Source organism: Cupressus sempervirens, chromosome 4, assembly GCF_028749045.1.
Source record: "Cupressus sempervirens isolate cs-2001-9-10 chromosome 4, ASM2874904v1, whole genome shotgun sequence".
NCBI lineage: Eukaryota > Viridiplantae > Streptophyta > Pinopsida > Cupressales > Cupressaceae > Cupressus > Cupressus sempervirens.
Window position 1 is genome coordinate 399,396,976 of NC_143121.1, and position 14,154 is coordinate 399,411,129.

General features: G+C 33.8%; 1 pseudogene; it reads left to right on the forward strand.

Annotated features, from left to right (window-relative positions):
* Positions 1 to 2,517: 2,517 nt before the first annotated feature.
* The window catches only part of LOC149561733 (glutamate--tRNA ligase, cytoplasmic-like), a 28,237-nt pseudogene continuing 16,600 nt past the window's right edge, over positions 2,518 to 14,154 (forward strand).

Here is a 14,154-nt window from a genome sequence, read left to right on the forward strand (position 1 = left end):
TCAATGGGTGAACCCACAATAATGGGTTCCACTTTAGTGGGACAAACAAATTCTAAAAAGTTGCAAAATTTTCACAATTCCAAACATTGCATGTTCGCACGAACCCCGCTGATATGTAAGCGAACTTTTTCAACTTTTCCAATTCATTTTCACGGCGACTACTATTCATTCAAAGTGTTCGGGCGAATGTGTCATTTGTGATACCTCCATCACCATCATCATGTCACCTTCATTCCGATCCTAATCATCAAGTATGTCAAAAGATTATTAATTTAATATTGTTCAACATTTTTAAAGTATTTTTTTATGTTATTGAATTAGATTTTAATGTTTTTAATACATTTTTTTAATGTTTTTAAAGCATATTTGAATGTTATTTATGTTGTTAATAGCTTTGAAAGCATGTCTAAATGTTAATTTAATATTTAAATTGTTTATTTATATTAATTTAGAAAACAGAAAAATATTATATAGAAAACATTAGAATTTTTTTTAGAAAACATTAGAAAAAATAATATTAAATTTAGGAAAAACATTAGAAAACAAATTTAGAAAAAATATTACGAAAACATTAGAGAATTTATTATTTAATATCAAATTTAGAAAAAAAAATTTTGGAAAAAAAAAAAAATTAGAAAATTTATAATTTAATATAAAATTTAGAAAACAAATTTAGAAAAAAATTACAAAAATATTAGAGAATTTATAATTTAATATAAAATTTAGAAATAATATTTTAAAAAGTTAAAAAATAAATTTAGAAAAATATTAGAAAAATATTAGAAAATTTATAATTTAATATAAAATTTAGAAAACAATTTAAAAAAAAAATTTGCAAAAACATTAGAAAATTTAGAATTTAATATAAAATTTAGAAAAAACATTACCAAAATATTAGAAAATTTATAATTTAATATAAATTTTAGAAAACAAATTGAGAAAAAAATGAGAAAAATGTTAGACATTTTATAATAATATAAATTTTGGAAAAAAAATTTTAAAAAATTAGAAAAAAATTATAAAATTCATAATAATATAAAATTTAGAAAAACATTAGAATTTTTGTTTTTTTTTAAATTAGAAAAACATTACAAAATTTATAATAATATAAATTTTAGAAAACAAATTTAAATAAATTTAAAAAAACATATATATATATGTTAAATTCACTTTAATGTCTTAAGTTTAGAAGTTTAATTAAATAAAATATCTTAAGGGTCTAGATCCTAAATTGTACATGTAAAAATATAGATTAGAATGTATAAATTTTTATTTTGAGCGTAGATGTACATGTATATTTGTTCATGGTTAAAAGTTGATGTATGTACATGGTTTTAGTAAATTTACATTTTTATATGTATAATTGATGTATATGTTAACTATTGATCTTAAATTATCTTATAACTAAGTCTAATTAACTATATTTAATAACACATGTCTTAAGGGGAGATCCTAAATTATACATGAGAATGTAGATTAAAATGTATATTTTATTTCATAAATGTACATGTAAATATGTTCATGTGTTAGATATAGACATGCATACATATGTTTTCAATATTCATGTTTAAATGTACATATGTTATTATTTTTAATGTCTTAATTATTAGAAGTATATAATTAACTATATAATTCAATGACATGTCTTAAGGGGAGATCCTAAATTATACATATATAAGAATGTAGATTAATTTGCATATCTAGGTATGAATATAACATACACGTACATCCAAACCCTAACCCTAACCTAACCAAACCCTAACCCTAACCATTATCCAAACCCTAACCCTAACCTTGATCTTAAAATTTAATTTCTAAACCCAAGATTATAAATGATAATAAATACCCTAAATCATAATCTTGAACAAAATCATAAACTTCATATGCTAAGTTCCCTTATCCTAAATTCTTAACCATAGACCTTAATATTAACCCCTAAATTTAATGCTAGAAATTATGAAAGTTCATGTAAACTTTGACAATGTCATAAAGTCTTAAATATTACCCTAAAATTGAGCCTAATTACACTAAAACCCTATTTCAAAACCTAATTGAAGCTGAACTTACATAAAATTAAAACAAGTTGACCCTAATCCTAAATTGTTAAAAATTACATTTGAGATACATGCACATACATTCAAACATATGTACATACATGAAGTATGACCCTTGTTTTAAATGATATATATGTGACCCAACTTGAAACCTAGACCTCGAAACATTATCATTTAAGAGTAATATAAATAATTTATTGCCCTTTAATTGAATTCTCTAATAATAACCCCCAAAGTATAATAAAATCTTAGAACAACAAATTAACTCTAACCATAACCAAACTCTCAACTTTAAAGTTATCTTATACTTATATGCAAATTAATCTAGGTCTGGATGTGTTACAAATTATTTAGGTTCATGATGTGTGATGTATGTTTAATTACATGTGTATAATTTTTAATGTTAAAAAAAAAAAATTGTGTGTACAACAGGCAATTTAGCTCTTCATACATTTCTACAGATATGGCTTCACATGATATGCTTGATGCGGCTTCTAGTGTGACACCTAATGTAGTTCCTGTTGTGGCTCCTACTGTGGCATAGGTTGATGCGGTTCCTGTTGTAGCACTTGATGCAGTTCTCGATATGGCTCCTTGTGCAGCTCGCGGTGGGGCTCATGCTATAGCTTCTGGTGGGGCTCATCATGCACCTTGACGTAGGGGTCATCGTGCAGCTCATGTTCCAACTCTTGGTGCGGCTGCTGGTGATGTAGGTCCTGACATGGCTCCTAGTGTGGCTCATGTTCCAGGTCAAGCTACACCTGCAGCTCTTGTTGGAGGTCCTACTACACCACCTCCATGCATCGATATAGATGCTTTATTTGCATTTTTAGAGTAGGAGGTTGCTAGACTGCAACACTCTATATTGACCTCTGATGATGTTCTTTATAGAGACATATGTACTACGATATGTAGGAGTTTACAAGATTTGACAGTTAGGTTTAGAACTCACCATTCATTTACTCCTGCCATATTAGCTTCCATATCTAGGGAGCTTAGGGCTGGGGTTTTAGGAGATGCATCATTCGATGAAGTCAAGAGGGTAGCCCCTAAAGACGTCATCTAGAGAGAGTTCTTTCCAGCTTATGAGGGGGCACAGGGTAGGGTGAGAGGCTATAGAGTCACACGATGCAAAGACCCTATTATTGCTAGCATGATCTATCTATGATTTTTAGCTGCATATGGTCGTTATCCTAATAACGACTAGATACCCCTTTATTTTGCACAATAGTTCCATATAGGGCTCATTGTCAACTACTTGGATATTCTTGATTATTATAGACAGGGGCGTGGTCAGATCGCAGATCATGACCAATACTACAGTGTAGATCGTCTGCCACCTGTAGATGTTAGATAGTTTGTTGGACCAAGGATGCATCCTATGATTCCTACACATGCGCCTATTGTAGATAGAGTTGTGATGCAGGAGCATCTAGAGGTATAAGGGCAATCCTGTGTCACCCAAAAAAATGTACTTAGACTTAGTTTCTATTTCATGTCTTTACATTTTTGGATACCCATTTGGCTCAAATAAAGGTTCCAACTGTCATAGTTCAACTATCAGTGCGTTTGAAAATCTTGAAAAAAATAGGAGCATGTATTTGGGCCATCATTTCGGTAAACTAGAAGGTGTGAATTGGCCAGATGAATGTAATCATAATTTAGAGTATTCCAGAAAAAAGAATCAGGTCAATAGGCCACATGATTTGAAAGTTATTGCAATTTTTCGAGTTTTGGAGACCTCCTAAGAATGCTTCAAAGTCAGGTTTGGGGCATTAAATGACCTCAAAAAGGGTCAAAAAATGGGGGACAAGCAAAGCTTGTCCATAGGGCTATAGAGTGCTTTGAGAGCTTTCTGAAAATATAAATGGTTCATCAATCGGAGCTACGGTTCAAAAGTTATGCCTCCCGAAAGTTCGGTTACCATATCTGGATTCTTTTAGATTTGCACCGACTTCTAACGCAGCTTTCAAAACCTTCTATTTCATCGATGGATGCCTACTAGCACTTTCTAGAATGTACTCATAGTCCTTAACCCTCTGGGGTCTATTTAAGGAGATTTCTGGCATTGTAAAAGGTAGTTCGGAGTGGAGTTTGAGAGGGGGTGCTAAAAGGAGAAATATTCTCCAAATTTATGCTATTGTAAGCCTTAGGGCATGTTTTGAAGTTTATTTTCTCTGCACTATTTGTACTAGCTTATTTTCTCAGTTAATATAATTTTCCCTTTCTGTTGGTTTCATTCTATTCTTGGGTTGTGTCCCCATCAAGTGGTATCAGAGCGGGTTTTCCTGAGTGTGTAGACAGAGTGCCGACTGTGAGGCAGTTTGCACCAGGACTATGTGGTTGTGGGTTCGAGTTAGAAGATGCCTCCATGAAGAGAGCATGGCGAAAGGGCTAGAGCTATTGATCCTGAGGAGGTTAGAGCCCTCCAGAGACAGGTACAAGAATTGCAAGAGGAGCTTCGTAGAGGAGCAAATGTTGCCGCAGATGACAATAGTGAGGATGACAATGAAGAGGAAGTAATGGAAGTTGACGGGGAAGTTTTGAATCCTGTAGAGGAAAGGCTTTTTAGGGCCATTACTAAGTTTGGTAAAAGAATACTTTGAGTATGAGGATATAAGGGACCCAGATAGGGTTAAGTTTGCAAAGGCAAAACTGAAAGGCCATGCCAAAATCTAGTGGCAAGAGGTTCAACTGGAAAGACTTAGAAGAGGAAAGGAGAAGATCACAAGATGGGATCGCATGGTGGACAAATTGAAGAAGCAGTTCATTCCTATGGACTACGAGCTTGATATGTTTAAGAAGATGCATGGGTTAAAGCAAGCAAGAAGATCAGTCCAAGAATATACAGAGGAGTTTTACCAACTCTTGATTAGGGCGGGGCATGCAGAAGCAAATAAGGAGAAGGTTGCTCGTTATATCAATGGGTTGCGACCTAGCATCCAGGAGGAATTAAGTCTGATAAGAATGACCAGTGTTGAAGAAGCATACCAGTTTGCCCTATGAGTTGAAGAGAAGCTGAGTAAAAGGTTTGAAGGAAGACAAAGAGGGCACGATCAAGGAGGAAGGGGAAGCGGTAGATCATCTGGAGGGCGTAATGAAACTCAAAAGAAAAATGAAGATGAGGGTACTAGCAGGAACCAGAGGAATGAGGGTTTCAACCACTCCCGTGATCAAGACTTTGGAAATCAAAGAGGAAGAGGAGGCTTCCGTGGTACCTATTTCCATTTCAATGAAGAAGGTCATTGTGCCTTTGAATGCCCTCAACGACAAGGAAGGTGAAAAGGTATGTAGCAGTGCTAGGATTTGTCTTGTTGATGGAAGGAAGTTTTTAGATGGCATGAAACATTAGCATATGTGCTATGCTTTGATTCTTAGGAAAGATAAAGAAGGTAGTAGTGAAATACCATTTGAAGTTTCAGATTTACTAGGGGAATTTGGAGATATTATCTCTGATAATGTTCCAGATGGATTGCCACCAGTAAGGAAAATTAGTCATCAGATAGATTTGATTCCAGGAGCTAGTTTGCCTAACAAGGCTGCTCACAGGATGACTCCTATTGAAACAGAGGAGCTAAATAGATAGGTTCAGGAGCTGTTGAGGAAGGGCTTGATTCGAGAGAGCCTCACTCCATGTGCAGTACCTGCAGTACTTGCACCAAAGAAAGATGGAGAGTGGAGGATGTGTACAGATTCTCAAGCTATAAATAGGATAACCATCAAGTACGGGTTTCCTTTGCCAAGGATGGATGATCTTATGGACTGTTTGAGTGGAGCTCAGTACTTCACAAAGATAGATCTAAAGAGTGGCTATCATCAGATACGGATTCAAGAAGGAGATGAGTGGAAAATAGCCTTCAAGACCAAGGATGGTCTTTATGAGTGGTTAGTCATGCCCTTTGGATTGACGAATGCCCCAAGCACCTTCATGTGGCTCATGAATGAGGTACTTAAGAAGTTCTTGGGAAAAAAATTTATTGTCTATTTGGATGATATTTTAATTTTCAGCAAGACTTTGGAAGAACATTTACTGCATATTCGTAGTGTCCTTGAAAGGCTAAGGGAAGAGAAACTGTTAATTAATCTAAAGAAGTGTGTCTTTGCAAAAAGGGAGTTAGTCTATTTGGGATTTGTTATATCACCTGAAGGTCTAAAAATGGATCCAGAGAAGGTAAAAGCCATCTTGGAATGGCCTACTCCAAGTTCTGCTACTGAGGTAAGATCATTTCATGGTCTGGTTAGTTTTTACAGGAAGTTTATTAAGAATTTTAGTGGCATATGTGCACCCCTAACTGATACAATAAGAGGGGATAGAAAAGAGTTCAAATGGACTGCAGCAGCTGCGAGAAGTTTTGAATTGCTGAAGAAGAAGGTGACAGAACAGGCTATGTTGGCACTTCCAAATTTTAGAAAAGTATTTCAGGTGGATTGTGATGCTAGTGGTAGCGCTATTGGGGCTGTATTAAGCCAAGAAGGTAAGCCTATTGCATATTTTAGTGAAAAATTGAATGATGCAAAGAAGAAGTATTATGTTTATGATCAAGAGTTCTATGCAATAGTTCAGGCCTTAAAGAAATGGAGGCATTATTTATTGCCAAAGGAATTTTTTTTGTATACTGATCATCAAGCATTACAGTACCTAAATAGCCAAGGTAAATTGAATCAGAGGCATATGAAGTGGGTAGAATTCTTGTAGAGTTATACATTTGTGTTGAAGCATAGAAGTGGAAAATCTAATAGGGTTGCAGATGCACTAAGTAGGAGACAGTCACTCCTTACAGTAATGTAGGTTGAAGTAGTTGGGTTTGATGAACTCAAGAATTTGTACCCCGAGCATCCTAATTTTTCCGAAGCATGGAAAGCTTGTAAAGAACCTGTTGCTGTAGATAGAACCAAGTGGTTAGATTATTTGATTTAGGATGGCATGTTGTTCAAAGGTAGTCAATTGTGCATTCCAAGGAGTTCCATGAGGGAAAATCTGATTAAGGAGAAACACAATGGAGGGATGGCAGGACATTTTGGTCAGGATAAGACCATTTCCATTCTTAGAGAACATTATTTTTGGCCTCAAATTACACAGGATGTGAAGAAGTTTGTACAGAGTTGCCAGGTTTGTCAAGTTGCCAAGGGGTTTAGTCAAAATACTAGACTATATTAGCCATTACCTATTCCATCAAGGCCATGGGAGGACATAAGTATGGATTTTGTTCTTGGATTTCCAAGGACACAAAGGGGTAATGACTTTGTATTCGTGGTGGTTGATAGGTTCTCCAAAATGGCACATTTCATTCCATGCCACAAAACTCATGATGTTGTCCATATTGCATACTTGTTTTTTCAAAGAGGTGGTAAGACTACATGGTCTTCCAAGGAGTATAGTTTCTGACAAAGATACTAAATTTGTGGGGTATTTCTGGAGGACATTGTGGAAGAAGTTGAGAACAGACTTGAAATTCAGTTCCACGCATCACCCACAGATTGATGACCAAACAGAAGTGGTAAATAGAAGTCTGGGCAATTTGCTGAGATGTTTAGTTGAGATAAACCCAAGGGATGGGATTTGATTCTACCATAGGTAGAGTTTGCTTATAATAACTCTGTAAATAGGAGTACTAGAAAATCACCATTTCAAATTGTATATGGGAATAGCCCAAGGACTGCACCAGAATTGAGGAAGATAGAACAAGGGGAGAGGACAAGTGTTGAAGCTGAGAAATTTGCTGAACACATCAAGCGTCTACATGAGGAGGTTCAAGCACACATTATCAAGATGAATCAAGAGTATTAAGCTAGGGCTGATCAAAGGAGAAGACACAAGGAATTCCAACTAGGAGATCTAGTCATGGTGCACTTACGAAAAGAAAGATTTCTAGTTGGTACTTACAACAAGCTGAAAATGAAGAAATTTGGCCCCTGCAAAGTTTTGAAGAAACATAACTTAGGAAATGCATATGAGGTGGAGCTGCCAGATGGTATTCACATTTCTCCCATTTTCAACATTGTAGATTTAACAGAGTATCATGATGATGGTGTAGATGAGGAGCTAGTTTTAGAGCCATGTCCAATTCCTGCTTCTAAGAAGGAGGAGATAGAAGACATTCTAGATCATCGTGTGGGTAGGAGTACCAGAAACAGGCAGTATGAAGAGTATTTGGTCAAATGGAAAGGACGGTCGATCGAGGACTCAACTTGGATTTTAGCAGCTGAGGTTTTCCATTCGGGATTTCCTCTACCATCCATAAAGTGACAGGGTCACTTTTCAATCTACCCTGGGTGTCTGATGCAGGAGCATCCAGAGGTATAAGGGCAATCCTGTGTCACCCAAAAAAATGTACTTATACTTAGTTTCTGTTTCATGTCTTTACATTTTTGGATACCCATTTGGCTTAAATAAAGGTTCCAACTCTCATAGTTCAACTATCAGTGCGTTTGAAAATCTTGAAAAAATAGGAGCATGTATTTGGGCCATCATTTTGGTAAACTAGAAGGTGTGAATTGGCTAGATGAATGTAATCATGATTTAGAGCATTCCAAAAAAAATAATCAGGTCAATAGGCCCCACGGTTCGAAAGTTATTGCAATTTTTCAGGTTTTGGAGACCTCCTAAGAATGCTTCAAAGTCAGGTTTGGGGCATTAAATGACCTTGAAAAGGGTCAAAAAATGGGGGATGAGAAAAGCTTGTCCATAGGGCTATAGAGTGCTTCGAGAGCTTTCCAAAAATGTAAACGGTTCGTCAATCAGAGCTATGGTTCAAAAGTTATGCCTCCCGAAAGTTCGGTTACCATTTCTGGATTCTTTTAGATTTGCACCAACTTCTAACGTAGCTTTCGGAACCTTCTATTTCATCGGTGGATGCCTATTAGCACTTTCTAGAATGTACTCCTAGTCCTTAACCCTCCGGGGTCTATTTAAGGAGATTTCTAGCATTGTAAAAGGTAGTTCGGAGTGGAGTTTGAGAGGGGGTGCTAAAAGGAGAAATATTCTCCAGATTTATGCTATTGTAAGCCTTAGGGCATGTTTTGAAGTTTATTTTCTTTGCACTGTTTGTACTAGCTTATTTTCTCAGTTAATATAATTTTTCCTTTCTATTGGTTCCATTCTGTTCTTGGGTTGTGTCCCCATCAAGTTGTTATTGCTTCCTAGAGGGAAGCAATTGACACTATTGGGCACATTGCATCTGCAGTGGCTAGTATCACATCAGATTCTATTGGTCATTATCTTCATAGTTGACATCCTCGTCCACTTGGTCGACCATCTTCATAGGCATCTAGTAGCACTTCAGGTGCCTCCTCTGATGATGCATATAGAGCTGTTGTGCTACCACTGCCAGGTGATATTCGTGGTCTTTGAGGATAGCAGACACATATGGATATGGCACTATATTTTTTGGAGGATATGTTGCACTTTATTAGCTATATTTATGATACATAGAGGATTCCAGTACATGTGGTGATGGATGTTGTTAGACAACATTAGAACCCCAACATAGTTTCGTAGACACAGGCCGCCACACCAGTGACAGATGATACACCTGTGCGTAACTCATAGCATTCGACACTAGACTCATGACACTCTACAAATGACTCGAGCATACAAGCTAGAGATGTCCATATCATAGCTGAGGTCCTTGATGATTTTGGTGAGCAGTTGCGAGGCCTATCTAAGATTGATACTAGTTCGAGCCTAGGTATTTCATTGTACATGGACCTGTTGTTCGGACCTGGTAGCACTGATTCTATACCAAATGTACCTAGCCAGTTACACAGTTCACTTCACTCAGATTTACTAGCAGTTGGACATGGAATTTCAAGCTCAGGTGCATCAATAGATGATACGATGGACTCTGATGATCATCCTCCACCTCTAGAGACCCAGGTACATATATAATTTATTTTTCAATTTTAAATATATATGAAATTAAAAAATATGTTCATTTATTGAAAAATTTCGTTCAGATATATATATATATATATGTAGATATTTAATTTAATCTTTAACTCGTAATAAATCATGTAGGCACAGGTCGCTGAGCACATGGTTACACATACTGTTGGGTCAGGTCATCATGTACATCAGAGAGATGATTCTATTGAGGCACCTAGTAGTGCTCAGGTACTTGAGTTTTAAATAGTTTGTTTAAAGTTATTTAAATATTTTGAAAACTATATATATATATATATATGAAAATTTGTATTTAATTTGAATGTACATGTACATGATGCACGTATGTATATATATGTTTTGAAGATATAACTCTAACACATGTATGTATATATATATATATATATATATATATATATATATATATATATATATATATATATATATATATATATATATATATGTATGTATGTATGTATGTATATATATTTGTAGGGCTTGGTTGATGCACCTTGGCGAGAGGATGTACAAGAGACTCGATTAGAGGGTCGTTCTATTTGTATGTGTCTTGAGGGGTCCCTCTAGTAGTAGATCAAATTTATATATTTTTTGATGCATATATATTTGAGGTCCAATTTACAAGTACACATGTGTATTTCAGTTCCTTGATGACATGCATGTACTTTCACTATTTATTTGATTATTGAGTATCTCAATAGTTAGATACCATCACATGTACATATATATGACTTTTTATATTTTTCTACATACGTATATTTATTCGAGATTTACAGTTTGCATTTTAGATACATAGAGATATATTAGATCTATAGATGTTTATTCTTGAGACGTTTATATGTGTACATATGTGTATTTTTTTGTGTTATAGCTATAGAACATGATCTTGAGACACGTGTGTACATGTATATCAATTATCAATTAGTAGGAAGTTAGAAAGATACATATTTCTTAAATTATCAATTACTAACCTGCTAAAGATAAATATTAGTTTTATGTGGATAAAAATATGTTAATTAGGTAAGCCAATACATTATTTTAGAGAACTTTTACAAAATATAATATTAAAAATATATATTAATTTAAACTAATTTAAACTTTAAGAGTACATGACCGTAGGTGTAATAAAGTAACTTTAAAATATATAATTTTTTAATAAACTAACCTAAATGATAATTATGAACTTATAATCTTACAATTTTAAAAGCACATACTTTAATTTTCACTTATGAAATTCAATCTAGTTTAAAAAAAAGTTGATAAATGAATTTAAATTATTAAATTCATGCATGGTACAATTAATTTAAATTATTAAATTATATAGTTTTTTAATAAACTAAATTTGATAATTAAGAACTTATGATCGCACAATTAAAAACACATTTAATTCAAGATGAAAGCTACTAGTTTGAAAAAAAGTTGATATTTAAGAATTTTAACATAGATAATGAAACTGTGTAAGTTTGAAATTGTAACATAGATAATGAAAGTGTTGAAGTATGAAAAATACATAGAGGGTATGCAAGACAAGAAAGCAATGTTTGAAGTATGTGATGCAGTCCCTAATTTGTGTCCCAAGGAACTTATTGGTTTTGGAGTTCCTGGGAAACCTATTGGCCAGCATTCAAAAGAAATCAATGTGTTCATGCAAGGGCCACCTTTCTTCTACTATGAGAATGATGCTTTTGCATCGAAGGATATTTGGAAGACAATATCTGAACAATTTAATAGTGTTGAACCAGATTTGGTGGACTCAATGTTCTTTTCAGCTTTTAGAAGAGCAAGAGGGTATGTGCATAACCTTCCAGTAGAAGAGCGATTTCAAGCAATACCTCTCCCCCCATGACTATTCAGGAAGAACTTCCGCAAATAAAAAAGTATTGGCCTTCATGGGATCAGATGACAAAATTGAATTCCATAGACTCAAGACGATGTGACACTGTCCTTATTGATCAACTTAAATTTATGATTTAGAATTCATGAGGGCAACTACAAGATAGTGCACAAAAATATATACTGCAAAAGTGTGAAGAGTGGAATTTGGTATGGGTGGGGCTCGGTGATGTCGTCCCTCTAGAGCTCCATGAGATAGAGCCTATATTAGGATTTGATAGAGATCACACTTGTGGAACTTCTTGTCTGACTGAGCACTTGTGTTGTTTGGGTAATTCATTCCAAACAGATACAATTGCATATAATTTATCAGTCTTGAAAGCATTATATCTTGATGGTGTCAGAGTACTTTCTGTATTTTCTAGTATTGGTGGAGTAGAAGTTGTTCTTCATCAATTTGGGATACATTTAATTTGTGTTGTATCTATTTTAAATTATGAGTTTCCTTGCATTGTGATGGAAGTGAGAGAAATAATGCACTCAAAAGCTTCAGCTAATAATTTTTCCTGATCAATGTTTAGGATCATTTTTTTTGTAAATAACTCAACGCTAATAGACTACTTGAAAAATGGAAAAGGATTTTAACCAGAACAAAATGTTCTCTACTTATTTTAAATTGTCAAATCAAGGGATTACATACCCTAATTAAGAATAGTATTTTTTTTCATTTTCAAATTAATTTTATAAAGGTCTACAATCAAAAAATACTTTTTTTTTTAACAAGAATTCAATTTTCAGTTGTCCAATGAATTTCTTTAAACTGAATTCAAGATGAAATTCAATGGTTTGAAAAGAAGTTGATATTTAAGAATTGTAAAATAGATAATGAAATTGTGTAAGTTTGAACTAACTTGTAGCCTATTTATATCAAGTTTTTAAATTATTAAATTCATCCATAGTACAATTAATATTATAGTTTTTAAATAAACTAATGATAACTAAAACTCATATATTCAGATTAAAAACACAATTTCACCAAAGTTGATATTCATAATTTCACCATAGTACAATTGAAAACACATTTCACCAAAGTTGATATTCAGATTATTATAAAATAAATCTCAAAGGTCTAATCAACCATGATGTACACTTATAAAATGCAATATTTTTTCATGATCTTCACTGTCTAGTCTCCACTTGCGACGTATATGATTAAGTTTGACTAGATGCAGACAAAGCCCTGTAGCAATGACTAGGTGGTTGTATTGTAAAACTTTGTTGCCAAGTTGATAATCAACAAAGTGTATTCCATGTTGGACTATTTTTTCTTGCTTCAAATATGTCCCCTCTATCACAACAGAACCTGTACCACAAGTTTAAGTGTTTTAAAATTTGACAGATATGAAGTTACCTAGATATATTATTTATTTAAATATATATGTTCATGTACATGTATATGTATAATTTACCTATAGGGAACAACATTCCATCACTTTCTTCAGGGTCATATAACTTTTTCCTCTCTGTAGTACATCGCAATAAATAATAACTAACACCTTCATGATTTCCAGGCTCAGCAATCACTGCAAAGACATCTCCTACATAACAAGCATGCAGGCATGCATGTGTACAATATACATAAGATATTTGAAATTGATAATTAAATAAAAAGTTGAGATTAATTTTTATAATACTCACCCACTTTTACCAATCCAGAGATATGATTATAATCATCAGAAATCAATGGAATATCATCAAAACTTTCATCTTCTTTATCAAATGTATCGGTAACATCAAGTGGTACCGAGATCCATGCACTTGTACATCCATGTGTCTGATTGATGCATTCTTCATAGTTTTCATCAATGCAACTATCACAAAAACATGAGTATTCTCTTTTCTTCAATGTCCAATTACAATTATTTGTACTCATGACTAAATGTAAGGAACGTGTCTTTTCTATCATCTTGCAACCATGCATGTTTTTTCTATTGACACATGAAAGTTCATTAAATTGAAAATATAGAATAATTAAATTTAAACTTCAAAAAATTCAAAAATAAAACTTAACAATAAAATTTTATAATTTAATTGCATAAAAGTTAAACAAACGTACACATCCATACCTATTATCTCCCAGAAGACTCTATATGGTGTCTGTCGACTCATTGTTGATGATGTCCCTACCTCATCTAATGCAAAATGAGTCTTACACCATTCAACAACATCATGTGCATCATTTACATGAACTCCCTAATAATTTATTTGATACTTTCACAAAGCGCATTTGATGCAAGCTCCAACACCATCATGTTCACCTTTTCCATGGCCACTCTTAAAGAGATTCCATATGTGTTTTATATTCTC